This window comes from Cupressus sempervirens, chromosome 8, assembly GCF_028749045.1.
Source record: "Cupressus sempervirens isolate cs-2001-9-10 chromosome 8, ASM2874904v1, whole genome shotgun sequence".
Lineage (NCBI taxonomy): Eukaryota > Viridiplantae > Streptophyta > Pinopsida > Cupressales > Cupressaceae > Cupressus > Cupressus sempervirens.
In genome coordinates, this window is record NC_143125.1 from 402,398,293 (window position 1) to 402,418,511 (window position 20,219).

General features: G+C 33.3%; 1 pseudogene; it reads left to right on the plus strand.

The window, feature by feature from the left end:
* The first annotated feature begins 1,677 nt into the window (after nucleotides 1-1,677).
* The window catches only part of LOC149542986 (DNA mismatch repair protein MSH2-like), a 36,889-nt pseudogene continuing 18,347 nt past the window's right edge, over nucleotides 1,678-20,219 (plus strand).

The window sequence follows — 20,219 nt, forward strand, 5'->3', positions numbered from 1 at the left end:
GGTTAGTTGTTGGAAATATGCAAAGAATTGGATTCAGTGCATTTAAGATATTATATTTTTCAATAGGAATTATCTATATATGATCTACATCCTTGATTTTAATGTTCGGTATTAATTGATTACAGTTCTCTCTAAATTGAATTGCAATTATGTACAAGAACACTAATCAAGATCAAGTACATCCCTAAAGGGGACATTACAAAGAATTTTCACATCTATATATAATTGTGTTCATTTCCTTGGAATTTTTGTACTATTCAACACTCTGTTGCTTGTGAACTTGTGATCAAAGTAGCGTTCAAGGCATCCCAGAGTGAATGCCTGGGCTAGATTTTCTCAACAAGTGAAGTGCACCATGGACTCTAAAGCTGAGCTTCAAAAGTGCAAGGATTCTTTACTTGCGGTGCCTTGAATCTACATCTTCTTGCAAAGAAGTTGCTGGAGGAAGCTAAATTTGATACTTAGACAAGTCGAATCAACACGCAATTTTCCATTTGAAGGTTACAACGTCCTGGTGAGATTTTAATTCCATGTGCCATAATCAATGCAAAAACAATCTAAATATATCATTTATATACCCTTCTAGATTTGTGCAATATTTTCTCCTTTCAACAATGAAGAGTATATGATGTTTGTGCAAATCAATTATATTGAGATCTTGGAAAATGATCTCCTAATTTCATTATCATCAGATGCATTCAATCACTGATCCTCAATATGCACTAAGTGCTTGTATCTTACTCCATAGGCACTTTCAATTTGATAATATGGATCAAAATGGGATCTTATTTCCTATAACTCCAAAGAACAATGCCTAAATTCTCTCTCTGTTACTTGCTAGTAGAAGCAATGGACAAGCTTTGGTGTCAAAACTATGTGGAAATTCAATTCCTAGCCTGTTTGTATGCTTCTGACTCCTGTCATTTATAACTAACTGCCGTGCAACTTCCTTTAGCAACAACTATTTGGTAGAAACCTTAGTAGTTTGATTAGGCATGTTGTACTTTCTAATACACAGATGTAGGTGAATTTTGGAAACTTAGCATACCATGATCCATACTTCTTCACAAATTTCTCCACTCAACTTGATAATCTCGTCAGGAGTGCCTTGTAATACTCAATGATAACTTAAAGAAAACCCTCTTGAAAAAAAAAGCCTAAAATGTTGGTAAAACCAACATTTTGTGGGAAGGAAAATTTTAATGTCAAGGGCAATTTTTTTGTTCCATATATGGAAATAAAATATTATATGTTGGCGATTTTTTTCTTGCCCTAGCAAAAATTATTTTAAATGTGGCGAATTAATGTTTTTTTTTTGCTGATAGATAAATAAATAATGGCTATTTTTTCCATTGCCAAAAATTAATTAATAATGTTAGAGGAAAATTATTTGTTTTGTAGAAAAATGAATAATAATGGTCTTGGCTAATCTTCAGTGGTAAACTGAAAAATTGTTTAATCTGAAAGTGAAATTTGCACATGTACTGGCTAGCAACTGTACTAACTACTGAGTAGTCACTTCAAGTTTCAACTTGTGTACTATCATAGGTATATTATTATTATTAGTGTTGTAATATCGTTACGTCAGTCTCACTATTACCAAGTCAGCTACCGTCACTTTCGTATTGTTAATAATAAATACAATAGTTTTATTGATTGTTGATTAATTATAAATCGATGACAAAAGATGCATCTAAGGGCCACTCGCTTGAAAAGACTTGGAGTGGCACAAAATTCTCTGGAATGGAGACATGTGAAAAGGTTTGCATGAAAATCATTACTCAATGTCAGAAACTATTGACTGTCTAACATTAATGCCAGTACATTTTGGCAATTCACACACTTAAAAATTAATAGGAATATTAAAAAATAAGATATGAAAGATCGCAAAAGCCAAAGAATTAAATGCAACTACCATTAAATAGCCTCTTCAATTCCTATTTCATTATCATTTCTCATATTCTTCAATCTAAATTCGGTTTGCAGTTGCACTTTGTAGAGTTTCTTGAATCTTAGTCATAGATACGCCAATTCACCTGAAATGCACTGCAAAAACTTAGAAAAAGCCCTTTTTGGGCAAGATTCCTGACGATGTCCTTGCCATGGTTTGCAAGGTAGATGCATGAAGTCCTTTTATCTGCCATGCTATATTCATAGTACTTGGCCATAAATTCTTGAGAAATGATAAGAGGTACCATGTGTCCACAAATATTACCTCTCACTTCCTCACATCTCTTCTCAACCTTGGAGGCAGTCAAATAGACATGCTAATGCTTCTGTGTAACATTTTTAGAAGATGATGTCAAAATTATTGTATTGGCCGAGCAAGTACTAGGGCTAGTCATTGGCATCCATTTTGCAGATGGAGCAGACAAGTGTTGGGAGGAAGGCATAGGGTGCATTATCCATAAACATCCTTTCTTGCTTGGCATGAACTAATGACAATTGACTCGTCATCAAAAGTCAGTGCGGCTTGAAAGATATTTTCTACGAAAATGGTTGTTGTTGGACAATGTTAGTGAGACTGACTTCACATGGCTAGATGAGTTCAGCAACATCATCTTCTCCAATAGATCTATCACAGATAGACTTGAAGACCTTTTTGATTAAAGGCTTCAAACCCTTAGCCTCTCAACCCGTTGATGCTTCTACCCTCCCTAGTTCCTTAGTTCCCTCACCCTATTCCCTATTTTTGAATATTATTTCCTTACCCATTGTCCTTAAGGCAAAAAAATGTTTTTAAGATATTTATATTTTTCTTTGAATTGGGCCTTGCCTTTTTTTGTAGATTACGAAATAGTAAAACCAAGCTGATTTAATCAGCTATTTTGAATATCTATGCTATGAATTAGTATTATGTACATTGTACAGTCTAAAATATTATCAAATGAAAACAATAGTTTTGGCTTCTCAAATCATTGTTCTTGTTATTCTACAACTTTTTAAGTTTGTTTTTGGCATCTTGATTCTCAATACACTGTTGAAATGTTACTGTTAGTCTGTGACTTTGTTAAAAATAGCTAACTGTTAATAATTAACTATTTTTCTTTAATCCGATTGGTTAAAACAAATGGAGCTTCAAGAAAAACTAAAAATTAATAGATTATAACTTTAACAAAGTTAAATATAATTTTGATAATTTATGTGTCAAATTTTTATTTCATACCTATCTTGTCACCTATTCTTAACTTTTTTTTCATTAAAAAATCTTTTAAATGATGAAGAATAGTTTATAAACAATTATCACAATTTTTAATTTATGTTAAATTTTAATAATGTATAGATATTTTAACTATATTATATTTTAATTTTGAAACTAAATAATAAATATGAATAAAAAATATAGCATTTGCAATTATATTTTTAAACTGTAATTATTTTATTTACATTAAACTATTGTCAATTTGATTATTTCATGATATCTTGCACCAATTTTATTTTATAAAATTTAATATATCTTCATTGAAATTTTCATATCATCTTTACAATAAAAAGCTTATGATAGAAAAGAAAATCCTTTATTTATATATATTAAAACTATTATAATAATTATTATAAATTATATTTTATATTTTATATTTTATATAAATAATTAAATTAACATCATGATTTTGACATGCTCATTTCCCAAGCTTAAAAGTAAATAATAATAATTAATAACAATTTCTTTTATTTTTCTCTATATTAATTAGTATGCTATGTAAATTGAAAAAAAAAATCAATGATCGCGGCTCAATTTCAGGCCAAATTTTAAAAGATTGAAGATAAAGTCTATTTCTACCTGAAATCGGGACACGTGTACTCGAAGATTCTATCCAAAATCTTGACTATTGAATAAAAGAAGGATTGACGGCCTGAGATAAATTTTGGGCCAATTTGGAGAATGCTTTCCCATGTGCCTAGATTCATTCAGAATCATGACACGTATTCGATCATTGCCAATTGAAAGACTCGATTAATATTATTAATAATTATGTTTATAAACAATTCTCACAATTATCAATATATGTTAATAATTTATAGATAATTAAACTATAATAAAATTTTATTTTGAAACTAAATAATAAATATGAATAAAAATATAACATTTGTAATTATATTTTTAAATTTTTTTTAGTTTATTTAAATTAAACTATTGTCATTATAACTTATTAATAATTATTAGTACTTGTCGGTAGGTACTAGGCTTAGGGCTCCTAGCTAAGAGCTAAATATTTCATTTTCAATTTGATTCATTAATGTTAATATTTTTATTTTTTTAAGTGCATTGGTTTATATTTTATATTGTAATAATGTATTTTTTTAATAAATTATAATATGTTTTTTGTCATTCAATTAAAAATAATATTAATTATATTATATAATCATTTAAGATTTATTATTATTATAAAAATATTATTATTTTTATTTATAATTATTTATTATATAATAGAATATATAATATAATTATTAATAATATAATTATAACCATATGATATATATGTAATAGAACATATATATCAATGATTATATAATATATTTATGAATAAAATTTAAATTTAAATTAACAACATTATAAAAAAATATAATTATATTACATTTTTATTAATTAAAATATTTTATATATTATAATAAATTTATTAAATTTTAATTAGATTTATATAAAAATTAAAGGCAAGTACTAGTGGCAATTGTTTCATATCTTCCACCAATTTTATTTTATAACATTTAATATATCTTCATTGAATATCAATAATTAAATTAACCCAAATCGGGACACATGTACTACAAGATTTCCAAAAATTAAAATCTTGACCGTGCTAAAAGAAAGATCGATGGCCCGAGATGAATTTCAGGCCAATTTGGAGAATGATTTCTCAAGTGCCTAGATTCATCCAAAATTGTGACACATGTCTTTGACAAGTGTCATGATTTCGGATGACTCTTGACAACAGTGATATCACTCCACAAATTCACCTAAAAATCATATCGAATCATCAATAATTAAGTTCTTTTTTTATTAATTTATTTATTTAAAATGAACAAATTTATTCAAATGTATATCAATGTAATAAATTTTTTTATTTTATTATTATTGTTATGTACATTACTAAATTATTGAGTCTTGACTCTTTATGTCATTTACATGTACATTGTACATACTATTAATAATGTACCTAAAAGTATTAATTACTTAATACTTTATTTTTAACTATTAACCCTATATGTTTTTAGAGTAAGAAGTTGAAAGTTCTCCAAGTTGAGTCTGATATGATAGGGTTTTCAAATTTCAAATTTTCTCAAACTGGCAGAATTCCATTTTGTGTTCTAAAGATTGAAAGCATGAAACTTGAGTATCAGATGACAACACCAATTATCCAATCTCAATTCTAGGTATTTAATTTTTTTTCAACTTTTATCATTGCAATTTGTAGCAATAGAAATCTTGATTTTAATTGTCTTAGGTTTACACTTTACAATTATTTTAAATAGGGCCTGAAGAAGAATTTTATGTAATAACCAATTAGCAAGCATGGGTAAAACAAATTCAAAAATCTCCCATATGAGTGCAAGCATAAAGGAAAAGAAACACATTATAAAACTTAGGCAAGTGCTACAAACCCCAGGTTTCACTGATAATTATCATGATATTTTTTATCCTGTTGTCCATGGAGATTTAGGAATCATGAGAATTAGACATTCATTGTTTAATAAGTAGAAAGATCCATAGAAGGGGAGAATTTATTACAAATATAACAATAGTATTCATGCACATACAACTAGTTGCGCTAGTTACTGGATTAGCAAACCTCATTGTACCCAAAGTATTCCCTTGCCCTAAAATTGTAATGCTATGTGCTCAAAATTATGATGAAAATAGAAAGGCAATTGTAAACCAAAACACTCAGGAGAAAATTGTATCCCTAACTAAGAGTGAATGTTTCACTCTATTAGACCTAGAGCTAGGGTTTGAATCAGAAAGCTCTAATGAGTACAATGACTTGGATAAACTAGCATAGGCTTATGACAAACTAGAAAGATTTTTTCAAGATTCATTTATTAAGGGTTTAATAACTAGTGTTAGACTAGATATAGACCATAAGCCTCCTTATCACTATGATATTTTTGTGCCATGGGTTCATAATACTATTTTTTTGTTATCATTTTGTCTGGGATTAGATAGTAACAAGGAAGTGGGGGTCAGTGTTCTTGAAATGATTTATAATATCCATTGTCGAGGTCAATCAGTTGAGAAGGTAGATGTAAGATATAATTTTGTTCAGCATATTGTTGAATCTATGCAACAACAATTACTAATAATTAAACAAAGTACAACTACAAGCAAGACAAAGACATTTAGGTTCACAAGTTACTTGTACTACCTTCTTTTATCAAAGCATCACCCAATAGTTGAGACAGAGAACAACAAACTTGATATTGAGGTCTATAAGTTTGATGAGAAAACCCAGAAGAAATCAAAGACTCTAAGTCTAGTATATGAGTGGACACATAAGATGAGGATGACTATAGTAAATAAAAACTACAACCATTTTGTAGACTTCTTTTTGGCACCTATTTACCAAAAAATCACAGGCACTTTGATGCCTAGATTGCATGTGTCTTGTAAAGATTGCATTCAACTAAAAAGTTAGATTCAATTGGTTGATTGGTTCTTCATGGAAGAGTACACTGTCTTAAGGTTTTACAATTCAGTAGTTGAACCCTACAAACTTCCAATGCATGTTACAAAAAGGGTTTTTGCACTAGAATATGTACAAAAAATGGAGAGTGCAGATGAACTTTTTAGTAGACAACAAAAGAAAATGAAATTTCCTTCCTTTCCTTTTGCAATTGGAGGCCTCACATTTGAGAGAAAGCCTTTCAAAGTGGCAAATGAATTGATAACTTTTTTGGCTTTGATTTTGTCAGTCACTGAAATTATGATCCACTAAACATAATAAAAATGAGACTTATTGCCAATGGGAACCCTGTGAGCAAATATCAACATCAGGAGATGCCATTGATAGAAAATTTTAAAAACATGGATTTATGGGATGAAGTTAAGAAAGAGATGGAGAAACATGCAATAGAGAATATTATTTCAATGCAAGAATTATCACCCCAAATTATGACATTGCACAAATCAAAGCCTCTGACATACTTAAATTTCTACAAGAAAGCATCTAAACCTTCTAAGAGGTCTATGTCAAAAGAAATTAAAGAGGCATGCACATTTGAATTGTGGTGTCAAACCAAAATGATTGATTTTTGGAAAATGAGGCAAAATTTGGGTGAGCCAATGACATCAGTTGGTTTTGATGAAATTAAGGAGGACGAACTTTTCAGCAATTATTGGAATAAAGAGCATCCAACTATACTATATGATTTTGGTAGTGACAATGATAATGAAAGATAGAAGGACCTCGAGTCTGATGCCAACATTCAAGGTATTTAGGATTCTAGGTCAACCAGGGGCAGAGATATTGTTAAACTTCAAATCAGTGATTCTATTAAACAAACGTATAGTAAAGGTGCAACTATGATACAAAAAATGGGTTATGCAGATATAGGGCCCATTGGTGCAAGTGGTGAAGGAATTTGGAATCTAGTTCTAGTACCAGACCCACCCAAAAGAGGATGTAATCCAATCATTAGACTCTCTGAGATTGAAGATAATTCATCTAGAAAGGGAAAAAATATTGTTAAATCTTCAAATCCAGTTGTAGTTGATCCAACTAGCACTAGCATAGATGAACCTTGTGCAAAAAAGTAAAAAATTATGACAATTACATCACTCGCAATGCCAGTAGTTACTTCACCAATGTATGCACTAGTAGCTTCTATACAACACTTAGAAAATAGTCCTCAAATGTCAGGATTTGGAATGGGCCATCTTCGGTCTATTGGAAATCCTCAAAATACAATTTTAGGTGGAGTAAGTTTAACTGGAGTTGGAGGAGCATACAACAATACAACTAATAATTCACCTTTCAAACACTCAATTGTGTTAGCAAACCCAAATTTTAGTTTGAATGATTTTGCATCAAAGTTTGAATAGAAAAGTGAAAGAAATAGGCAAATTATGAAGACTTTGAAAAGTGATGCAGTTGCTAAATGTCAAGGATCTCCTAATACAATATTTCCAACATATGATCCAAAAAATGAAATGATGAATTTCATGGTTGTTATGCCCCTGGGTAGAGATAATAATCTACCATAAAATGTAATATATTGTAACGATATACAAGTTACCATTCTTCAAATGGATTTGTCAAAAAAGAAAAATATTGACAAAATCAATATATCAAAAGAGAGCAACAAAATGGTCTACTCTACACTTCTAAAAGTAGAGAGGAAAAACAAAAGGCTTACAAAGAAAATAGAAAAGTTACAGGAAGACCTTGATAATGTGAAGGTGAAGGAGAAAGTAGTAGACAATAGGTTCAAAGAACTGTAAAATAGGATAAAGAAATCTTCTCCTACAGAGGCAATTGTCCAGTAAGAAAAGATGAATGAACAAGTGCAAAAATTGACTAAAGAATTGGATGAGTGCCAAAAAAGATTTCAGCATGAACAAGCCTCTACTGCACAATTGTTCAAGTCTGTAGAGAGTAGTGCACAGGTCAACAATAAATTAAAAATTGACCTAGACTCTGATATCAAAGAAAATTATAATTTGAAGATTGAATTGGAGAATGAAAAGAAAAATTCAGAGTCTAGGGCAAGGATGATTTTTAATATGCAAAAGGAATTGGGGAATGATAAGAAAAAAGAAGAGTCTAGTGCAAACACAATCCACAATTTGAATAAGTAATTGGAGAATATGAGACAAAAAGAAGAGTCAACTACAAAAGCTGTCGATGATTTGAAGAAGGAATTGGAGAATGCAAAGAAAATAGAGTCTAGTGCTACTACAAGCACTAACACAATGCACCATATAAGGAGGGAATTGGAGAATGCAAAGAAAAAAGAGGAGTTAGCTACAAAGAAAATCCATGATTTGAGAAAGAAATTGGAGAACACAAAGAAAGAGGAGTCTACTCAAAGACTCCATGATTTGAAGAAGGAATTGGATAGTGCGAAGAAAAAGGAGGAGTCCACTTTAAAGACAATCCATGATTTGAAAAGGGAACTCGAGGATGAGAAGAAAAAAGAGGTAACTACTACAAACACAATCCTAGATTTGAAGAAATTGGAGGATGAGAGGAAGAGAGAAACTAATTGGCAAGGGAAACTAGAGGAAATACAAAAAAAAAAGTGAAAAAGAGATGTCTGAAATGAAAAAAAAAAAAAGGGAGAATGTAATGGCAGAAAATAGAATGACCTCTTTCTAAGACCATCATGTGAAGGATACTATAATAAACACAGTTAAGCTTATTAAAAAAGAAAATTAGGACAAAATAATGAAGAACAGTGATATTTTGTTTGAATGGCTTGATTTAAATAGAAATCTCAAACTTGTGTTTGAAAATATAAAAAATGATATTGTGGGTAAAAGATAAATCTTCACCAATTCCTTAAAAAATCTTTCTAACTAAATTTTGAATAAAGTAAAAAGATCCAATGACAAAGATTTGGCAAACCATGGAATAAACAACTACTTGGATGCCTCTGTAATGACCATTGAAGTTTGTCACAGTTGTCAACAAGTAGTGGAAATAGCTGAAGCTCTCAAATCTGCTTCCAAAGACTTGATGAAGATGAATAACATCATACTAAACTTGCTAACTGTTGGATTACCAAATCCAACTAACTCAGATGGTAGCTTCATTGGAAAAGAAAATTACATGAAAAAGTTGTAGGATAGCATGAATTCTGATTTAGGTAGCTTGCTTGAGGAAACCACTCCAGAAAGAATTGCAAGTTGCATCAAACCATTGTCAACAATGAGTGAAGTTATAGATAAATTCCTTGATTCATGTAAAACTATCTCTTAGAAGTATTTATTGTTGACAAGGTTACAACTATTTAACTACAAGTTCAAACAAATAGAGCTTTCAAATGATGCAAAATGGAGTACCCTAAAGAAATTCATTGAAGCTGGGTCATCTTCTCAAATTGAAACTGTTATTGTTGCTATCAGTGGTAGTCATAGCTGATAACACTAAGAAGTAACAACTTAGTAAGTGATAGTACTATAATTGTTTTGTTACTTGTTGCTCTTTAATTTCAAATTTTGGATTTAATTTCAACTTTTTTTAATGTTAATTGTTAAAGGAATTATGAGCTAGCATATCAGGATAGTTGGGCAGCTAGGCACTGGTATACTATTACTACATAGAGAAGATGGAAAAAAATTCCCTACTATGTGAAAAAATTGTCCAATCAGAAATGGGGCAAATTGGCAATGTGATTGTACACACATGATGTATTATGTCATAATAATCTGATTATATGTACAATTACAAATTGACCTACAGCTATTGTTGCTCCCTTCTGTTAGAGTAAATAATTAATTGTTAATTATTTATTCTATTGCTTAAGCTTACTTAGGTTAATGCATTTATTTAATATTTCATATTTAATGCATGTAGTGGTTAGTTGTTGACAACACGGGAGTTTTTTCCCTTCTTGTTGTCACACTTATCTTCTACCACCTTCCAGCTTGTTCTACAAGCTTCCATGAGCTCTTTATATTCGGGCTCTCTCTCATTGTAAAACAACAACAACATCACATTATTGCATATTGTAAATACATTTCTTCTTGTGTTTGCATTATGATGGCTCTCATGTCCGTTTAGGGTTTTTGCCCGTGCTCCATGCTTCTCCCCTTCTATGGCTTCTCTTTGACAGGTTTTGCATGCAAGTGATCTTGGCATCTTCAGAGTTGGCTTTCCTCAACTCCAACATGGTATCAGAGACTTCCTGCTGCTGCTTCATTGAGAAAATTTTGAAGCCGTGATTTGAAGTCACAAACCCTAGTTTGTTTGTGCAATTTTTCTTCAAATCAGGGGATCAGCAATTTTTCAGAGCACTTTGGGACCAAACGGACATCACCATTGGATCCGGAAGGCCGTTTGCAGTCAGGATTCATATAAAACTTGTCGTTTTTGGAGACAGGGCAATTTTGGCAATTTTTTGAGGCCTCCAGGGTTGCTGTCGTACGGATCGTACGGTCGCAGGGCTTGAGAAAAACAAAAAAAAATTATTTTGCAGCACCGCCGCCGTGCCACCTGCGCGCAGCCCGCAGCGGCCGCAGCAGGCAGCGCCGCCCGCGCTCCGCCGCGGCCCAGCCGCCGCCCTCCGCCGGCGGCTCATCCTGCATCTGCCACCTCCGCCGGTAGCTCTGCCGCTTGCGGCCACCTCCTCCCGGCTCCGCCGCCCTGCGGCCGCCTCCACCCGCCAGCTGTGCAGACAACTCTGCAGCTCGTCAGCAATCTGTAGCCATTGCGGGGGTGACACGTGGCATGGGTGCCATGTGGCACCTTGCCACGTGGACCCGCCACGTCACCCCTACCACGTTAGTACTGCCACATGGCAATGCCACATGGCACTCTTTTTTTCTGCGATGGCCACCAAACCATCAAATTTAATCGGCTGACTTGCTAACGTCAGCGCTGCATCAGCCCTTGCATGCACCTCTCCCGATTGCTTTTGGACCTACCTTTGGTTTTTTGGCCATAACTCTTGCATACGGAGGTATTTTTCCGATCTGAAAGAAGTTCCGGGAAGCTGGTTCCGAGACGGAGATTTTGGTGTAGGTATTTTTTGGTTTTAATGCTTTTTTATTACTCGTTTTTTTTGTTGAATTCTGAAGTCTTGTTTTTGACTCCGGCATGCATATCTTTTGCGTCCCATGTCAGTTTTTTGAAAACTTTATATTTCTGGAAAGCTGGTTCTGTGTACTTTTCAGAAAATTAGTCCTTTTTCTTCGTTTTTGGCCTCTACTCTTTCTATCATAGTTTTGGCATTTTTGCTCTATGGTGGATATTTTGAGTATTTTAGGCCTGAGGATCATTTTCTTGGCATGGTTTGCTTTCTTTTCGGCTATACTTTCTTTTGGTTCAGCTCTTTTTCAGTTTTGATCATTGTAGCTATCTTTTTGAAACACTTTTTTTGTTTCACACTGAGATAAAGTGTCACTTTTGCATTTCGGGAGTCATGAATGTTGTTTTGAGTCAGTTGTACTTGCACTATTTCATAAAGCACCATGGGGGGGATTATTTGTTTGTTGTTTTAGGCATTCTCCCTTTGTCAAGTGAGTGTCCCTTCCACGACATTAGCCCCATGTAGAGTCAGTTAGACCGTGTCTTTATCGGTGTCTATACCTCTTTTCCTCTCTCCTCATTCTTGGTTCGTTTGCAGGAGATTTTGGCTCACCTTCTCAGTTGCTTGTCATCACACCCCGTCTGCATTAAGGGGGGTTATGTTGTGTTCTAATGCATCCATGGTTCAATGGTTCGATAGTGTGAACTATGTATTTAGTGGTTGATCCTATATACAAGGCGATTGCAGTGGCTGGCTACCTATGCATTTCGGTGAGATGGATCATCTACCATATAGACATGCTCGGCTCGTGCCTTCTTCTTCCATGGAGGTTCTTCACATTAGCAATTTGACAGATTTGCGGCTCTTCATGCTTCAATGATGCTGCTTCTTCATGATCATTCTTTGTTCCTGTTTTAGGGGACAATTTCCCTAGTTGGAGACTTCTTCAGCTCTTCACTAGGTTCTTACCTCTTTTTGGGGGAGGGTTTTTCCCACGAGGTTTTCTCTCTTTCCTCACTTACAGAGGTTGCTTTCTTCTTGCATTGTACTTGGGTACCTAACATGGCCTCGTTGCCAGGACCCATTTTGCATTTCATCTTAGTTTTGTGAGCTTAAGGCATTTCCCTAAGTTGCACTTAAGGGGGGGTGTTAGAGTAAATAATTAATTGTTAATTATTTATTCTATTGCTTAAGCTTACTTAGGTTAATGCATTTATTTAATATTTCATATTTAATGCATGTAGTGATTAGTTGTTGACAACACGGGAGTTTGTTCCCTTCTTGTTGTCACACTTATCTTCTACCACCTTCCAGCTTGTTCTACAAGCTTCCATGAGCTCTTTATATTCGGGCTCTCTCTCATTGTAAAACAACAACAACATCACATTATTGCATATTGTAAATACATTTCTTCTTGTGTTTTCATTATGATGGCTCTCATGTCCATTTAGGGTTTTTTCCCGTGCTCCATGCTCCTCCCCTTCTATGGCTTCTCTTTGACAGGTTTCGCATGCAGGTGATCTTGGCGTCTTCGGAGTTGGCTTTCCTCAACTCCAACACCTTCTATCTACAAAAAAGAATTCAAGGTCATTTCAATTTGACATTGAGTCATTTGCAAAGGGTTGTAATTGTTTGTATTGACAATTGTTAAATGGATTATGTTATAGGCTGATTTATAATTATAAATTATAATACAATTTTTTTTAAATAGAGCTTATTCTGTTAAATGCATTATGTTACAATTTCTTAAAGAAACTAGAATCAATGAAAATCTCAACATGTTAAAAAAATACAATCAATGAAAATCTCAACATGTAAGTTTGTAACATCAACATGTTCAAAAAAAAAAATTTAAGCATCTATAAAGGGATGGTGAATGAAGGCTATAAATTAACTTCTACAAACATGTTATGTAATTAATTAGTAGGTAGAGTCTTAAATCAGATCTACTAGCCTACTACTTGACTTGCATAGAAGTTAGAACTTGAGGTTGAGACAATGCTATTTTTGTCATTCCACCTAGACTAGCTTAGCATCACTATCATCAGAATCCTCCTCATTTATTGCATACAAAGTTTCATTGTTTGTTGTGTTTTCTTTAGATTCACTATTAGCATCTGACTTACTATGCATGCCAAAGTCAACATCATCTTCATTGTTTCCAATATCAGGATATGAACCACTACCACCACCACTGCCACTACCACTACCATTGCCACTGCCATTTGGGTTTAAAATGTTGGCAATCCCTCTTCTTTGACATTGGTTTCTCCAAATGTTGACAGCCCTATCATAAGGGAAATTTTCTACCTCATACCTAGAATTATAGAGCCTCAAACAATTATCCAATTTTTTTATCTAATTTGTTTCTAACCTTTGACTTTAGGAAGCCTAAAGTACTAAAAACTCTCTCATCCTCCACTAAACCCAATATCATTGTAAAACATAAATTTGTAAGCTTAAAATATTCTAGTATTACCTCTCTCAACTGATTTCTCTCACCAAGGTTTTTCCAAAGCATTGTTATCACTCCCTCTTCATTTGGGTTCTCCATAAGAGCACATTGTTCCCTCATTATATTTGCAAAAGAATATGATTGATCTCTCAGTCAAGATTCATCTAAAATTCCATGTATAGTGACTCCATTGATTACTTTAGGTTTGCAAAAATGTTGAATCAAAGTTTTTATCCTTCTTCGAAAATCAGTTGGATAGTTTAGAGACTAATATTATGGAAAAATAATTGGCATTGCTTCGAGTATTTCCTCTAGAGGGAATTTGAATCTAATTTCTGATGAAAGATTGTAGCAAACTCGCTTGACAGAGTCAAGCACAAAGTCTTTGATCTTCTTGAAGTTTTCACTTGTAACATGTGAAAGTACCTTCTTTGGTACTGATTCAACTTCACTTCCTACTTTGATGGGGTTGGAATCAGGGTTGACACAGACATAATACTGCATTGGTATGTCAACTCCATGTACCCTGGCATATACCTTATCATTTGCACCAATATGTAAAAAAATTTCAGGATTGTTCAAATCTAAGATTTCTAACCACTTTGCAAACTTTGTTTCATCTAATGGTATTAATCAGTACAGAGTATCTAGGCTACTACACGTCATTTTACGCAGCTTATTATATTCTACAATGTACATAGCTCTTTGTTGAACCTTTTTTATAATATTTCTCATGTCCTATAGCATGGGGAGAATAGCTACTATAGTTAAGAGTACTATAACATTAGTTAGGCTTGAATATAGATGAGGGAATCTATCTCGCATAGAGTGGATTAGTCCAAGTAATGATAGGTATTCAAACATTACTTGATGCATCAATTCATCCAAAGAGATCCATCTGGTATCATTTTCTTTAAGAAGCTTCCTCCCATCAATAACTCCTTCAACAAAGTGTTGAAATTCTCGAACTCATTTTGGACTTCGACAAAAGTATTGGTAAATCTCTTTGATTAGAGATTCCACTTTACTTACACAACCAAAATTACTGACAATTCCAAAAGCTAGATCATTTTATGGGCCATGCAATGAATGGGAATAGCGTAGGGTTCCAAATCATTCTTGATCTTTTTGCAAAGACTTCCTTTATGACCTTGTATAATTGAAGCTCCATCCACTCCAACACACACTAAATTTTTGGCAATCTCCATGCTATCCAAACCTCCAAATTCAATTAGAGTAGTCTTTAATAATCCATATAAATTTTCAGCTATCGCACTACGATTCAATTTAGCAATAGATAGTAGAAATGATTGACAACAATGATTTTTTATAGTATAAACATGCATGCACACTCAGGAAGTATTATCAATTGTTGTAACTTCATCTAGAGACAATGCAATGAAATTTGAATCTTTTATTTTTTCCTTCATATCTTCTTTTTCAACCTGTGCAAGACATCTAGCCCATTCCTACCTGCTATTTACTGACCAATGACTATTTGATGGTTTTGAGATTTCAAAAAGTGCAATGAGGTAGGAATTGAAAGGTAGTCTATCATAGGATTTCCTCTACTCAATATATAAAAGACCACACTTAATTGAACTACTTTTCTCATATTTTGCACTTCCATTTTTTTTCCAATGAAAACTTCAATTGAACCTTTTAATGCAGAACGCTTCTCTCGTAATTACTAGTGTAACTCATCTATTTTGGCATTCCTAATATGAAAATAGTTGTCCTTTTTTTTTCCAAGATAGCATGGATTTTTCAACTTCATCTATAGTTTCCTTCTTGTAAACTTTACCAACATGCTTTTCTATGGTATCAATTTTAAGCTGCAACCTCTTCTCCTTCTTTGTTATCTCTATGCAAATCTTACATATGCATTCTACAAGAGGCTCACCATCAATTAGATTGGGAATTGGTTTAATGAACCAATACTTTTCCACCCATTCTAATTGAAAATTTCTTTTGGACAAATTCCAGTGAGATCAATCTTTTGTCGATTCCAATTTTCTTTTCCCCTTTTGTGCATGAACACAATTAATGGAATCAGTTTTGGTTTTCTCACTCAATTGGTCCAGGACTGACTCCAACTCTATAATCTTAGTTTTTGACTCCCTACTTAGGGGAAGTGCCTCCAAATCATGTTCAAGTTCATCCTTGACTAAGATATCAAGTTCACCAACTTGAACTTCAATATGGTCTGAGGGTCCAACTTGTGATGAATCTCCTTTTTCACTAAGCACTGGAGATCTAACTTATGAATCTTGTAGGTTGCCAACATTTCCACCACCAAAATATGCCACTATGGTTATGCATTTTAGTAATGGTGGCCTCTCTTGGCTTTCAGGGATCCTATCGAAACCCCTATTACCCCTCTTGTTTTACATGGAAAACTGATAAAGGTTGCAAAAAATATATCAACTTAGTTGTTGAACAAAAGACTCAACTACTTAGACTACATATAATAACAATAATACAATTAATTCTCAAAAAATGGGTACTACTGCTATAGTACTATAGTCTACAGTACTACCAATATAATTTGCAAACCTATAGGCTATCTTAGCATGTGAGATGTTTGGTCACTAGTGGGCACTAGACTATGAAACTAAAAAAAAACCAATACCACTATTGACATAAAAAATAAATGAAAAATCACTTGCCTTTTACAAAAACTAGGGTCCATGAGTCAATGGCCAATGCACTCAGCACTCTAAAAGTTCAACAGCAATAAGAAATGCTAGTCTCCAGACTAGAAAATAGTGAATTGTGTAGAATAATAATAACTTATAGTCCAATCTAGGTTGGTGAATTAGGCGGGATTAACAAGTGGGAATGTCAAATGCAAGTGAAACACACCTTCCTATGCAAGCCCATAGTAGGAAACAGTTGGCTAAATAGGGTTGGTGGTTGACACATGTCAGAAAAATGGTTGGTGACACCCAACCCAAGGGAAAATTATTTGGTTTTAGTAATGGAAAAAGAACGTGGGCCAATAAGAAATAGCATGCAAAAGTTGGCGATATATTTAAAATAAATGTATCCAAAATATATATTACATTAGTGATTAGACCAATATTTTTGACCAATCATGTGATAACTAATGGGCAACTACTCTAGGCGTTGGACCCAAATCTGTTAAATATCTGGTGATGTAGTTGACCTATGTTGCATGCACTATTTTCCAAATGAAGATTGAACCGTCAAATGGGATTGCCAAAAGGTTAAGATTCACCACTAAAGTAATCTCTAGTAATACTCTCACTGTGTGTATAGCAAAGGATTTGTTTGCAATCTTAAACCCATCCCTATCTTGAGGTTACATTTGTGGATAATAATCATATATCATGTATTGTCTTGGTCCAATTCTAATTACACCCAAACTTTCCAATCCTCTGTACTTGTGTAATCACACAATCATGTAGATCACACACAAGCTCATGTAAAATGTCATTGATTTCATCATAGTTCTTAATTGTATATTTAAGTTGTCATTGATCATTGTTGCCCAATCAAATCTTTCACTTCCATTAATGATACTCTTGATTAAATATCTCATCCATGCTCTGAGTAGTGTCACTTGTGAGCTTCCAATTGCTTTATTCAATGTGATTATGAGGTCCTAATATCTTCTTTAAAATCTTCCTTGGTCAACTTCAACAACTTGGTATTGTGCTTCCTAGATTATAGCCATTCATCATTTAATAGAATAGAATTGCAGTTCATCAACATTTATTTAAAATTTAAATCACTCCTACTCACAAATTGTTCTAATATTCCCATGGACAATTAATGTTCCAAATTTTGTAAGATTGGGGATTACAAAGGGTCATATGAGATTAAAGGCGTAGGTATGTATTATAAATAAGTAATTATTTCTTAATCTACTATAAGACATAGTGTTGCATAATTAATCATTGTTAATTGGCACTCTCCTGATAAGGAACATTACAAGTTGCTATCCCCAAGTGCATTTACTTTATGATTTATTAATATATACTTAGTCTAATCCTTGTTCACTCACTAATACAATTAAGAGGATAGGTTGGGTTGTCAAGGTTAGAGTAATACCATGTTGGAGGAAGCTTTTAAGCCATTGGTATGGATGTATATCATGAATCTTTGAGGATGTAGCCCAAAGATAGGTAATTCTTATATGTGCCACAAATCCTTTGAGGGAGCCTACTTGTAGAGGGTTTCCAAGGCCCTCTGAAAAGTAATTTTCCATTTTTCTTCAGGTTAGTGATGAAGAGTACAGTGGGGAATTGAATGCGTGAATATGTATTGTGAATCAACAATTATTTTTTAATGCAATCGAAATGCATAATGATGAACATTGATCATTAGGAATTGGCATTCTCCTAGTAAGGAATGATTTATATTTCCATTTTTGTGTAGGATCCAAACCCTAGTTGGGAATAGTAGTGTAAATTAGTGGAGGTCTCAATAAGGGACCCTAAAACGAGATCAAAGCACTATCTTGCCATCCTATAGGCTATTGGATGAAAAAAATAAATCATTCTTAGTCAATAAGAAGAAATCTAACAATGTAATGTATTATGTGTATACTTGGTGTATGCTCTGTGTCTTCATGCATTAATATGTAAACTTTGTGTATGGTTCGTGTCTTCATGCATTAATGTGTATACTTCATGCATGCTTTATGTCTTCATGCATTCATGTGTATTCTTCGTGTCTTCATGCATCAATGTGTATATTTTACATATCCTTTGTCTTCATATATTTATGCATCCACAACCACTCTTTTTAGTTGGGTAACGAACATGATGTTCTCTCAAGTGTGAGAATTAGTAGGAATATGTTTAAAATGATTATCAGAAACTTGTTGTTAGAGAGGACTGATCTACTATGGATCTTTTTGAGGGAAGTGGATCAAATTGGAGGTTGGCCAAAACTAGAACCCTTGGCAAGCTTGGTAGTTTTGAGGACATTCTCTTTGCTAGCAATGACATGCAAGATACACTAATAATCACTCTTCAATATGTTATTCATGATAATGATTACCTTGTGGGTATGGCCTTTGTTGACCTGAGAAAGATAACTTTAGGCATCTCCAAGTTTCTGATGACAACCAATACTCAAACCTGGAATCTATTATGATAGCTCTTGGTTGTAGGGAATGATTGTTACCTCTAGGTAGTGGAAAGTCCGTTGATAATCAATTCCTACATAATGTATTAGCAAGTTGTAATGTTCTCTTAACTGAAAAGAAGAAATCTAATTTCAAGTCTAGGGATGTTGATCAAGATCTTTGTCGCTTTGTAAAAGGTTCAGTTGAGTCATTGAAGGACATAGTTGCAAGTTCAAAGTCTACTGCTACAGCTTTGGGGGCCCTCCTCTCTTACATAGATTTTCTTGTAGATGACAGTAATTATAAAAAGTTTACCATTTAGCATTATCACATAGGCAGATATATGTGGCTGGATGTTGCAGCTTTACGAGCATTGAATGTTCTTGAAAGTAAAACAAATGTGAACAAGAACTTCTGTTTATTTGGATTGATGAACAGGACATGTACTGCTGGCATGGGGAAGAGACTATTGAATAGGTGGCTCCAGCAACCTCTCTTAGATGTAGAAGAGGTCAAGTGTAGACTGGATATGGTGCAGGCATTTGTTGAGGATGCAATATTACGCCAAGATTCAAGACTTCATCTAAAAAGAATTGTAGATATTGACCAACTTGTATGGAAACTGGAGAAGGGTAGGGCCAATCTACAAGATATTGTAAATCTCTATTAGGCAAGGACCTTTAAGTTTTAATGTATTTTATTTTTTATGCTATGTATTTTCAATAAACATGGTTTGTGTTTTTTCTCTTCTATGATCACATGGATACTTTTGCACTGAACTTATGTGTTTCTTTCACAACAATGACATTGTGCTTTTGAATGAAAGTTGATCATTGCTTTGTATCTAAATTTATTTGTGTGTTGTACAATGGCACTTACTGATTAAATGTTGTATTTCATCATCTATGATTGTTCTTAGCTATCATGTTAAGAATGTAGTTAGCAGATATCACATATTTTACAAGATGAGAACTATGG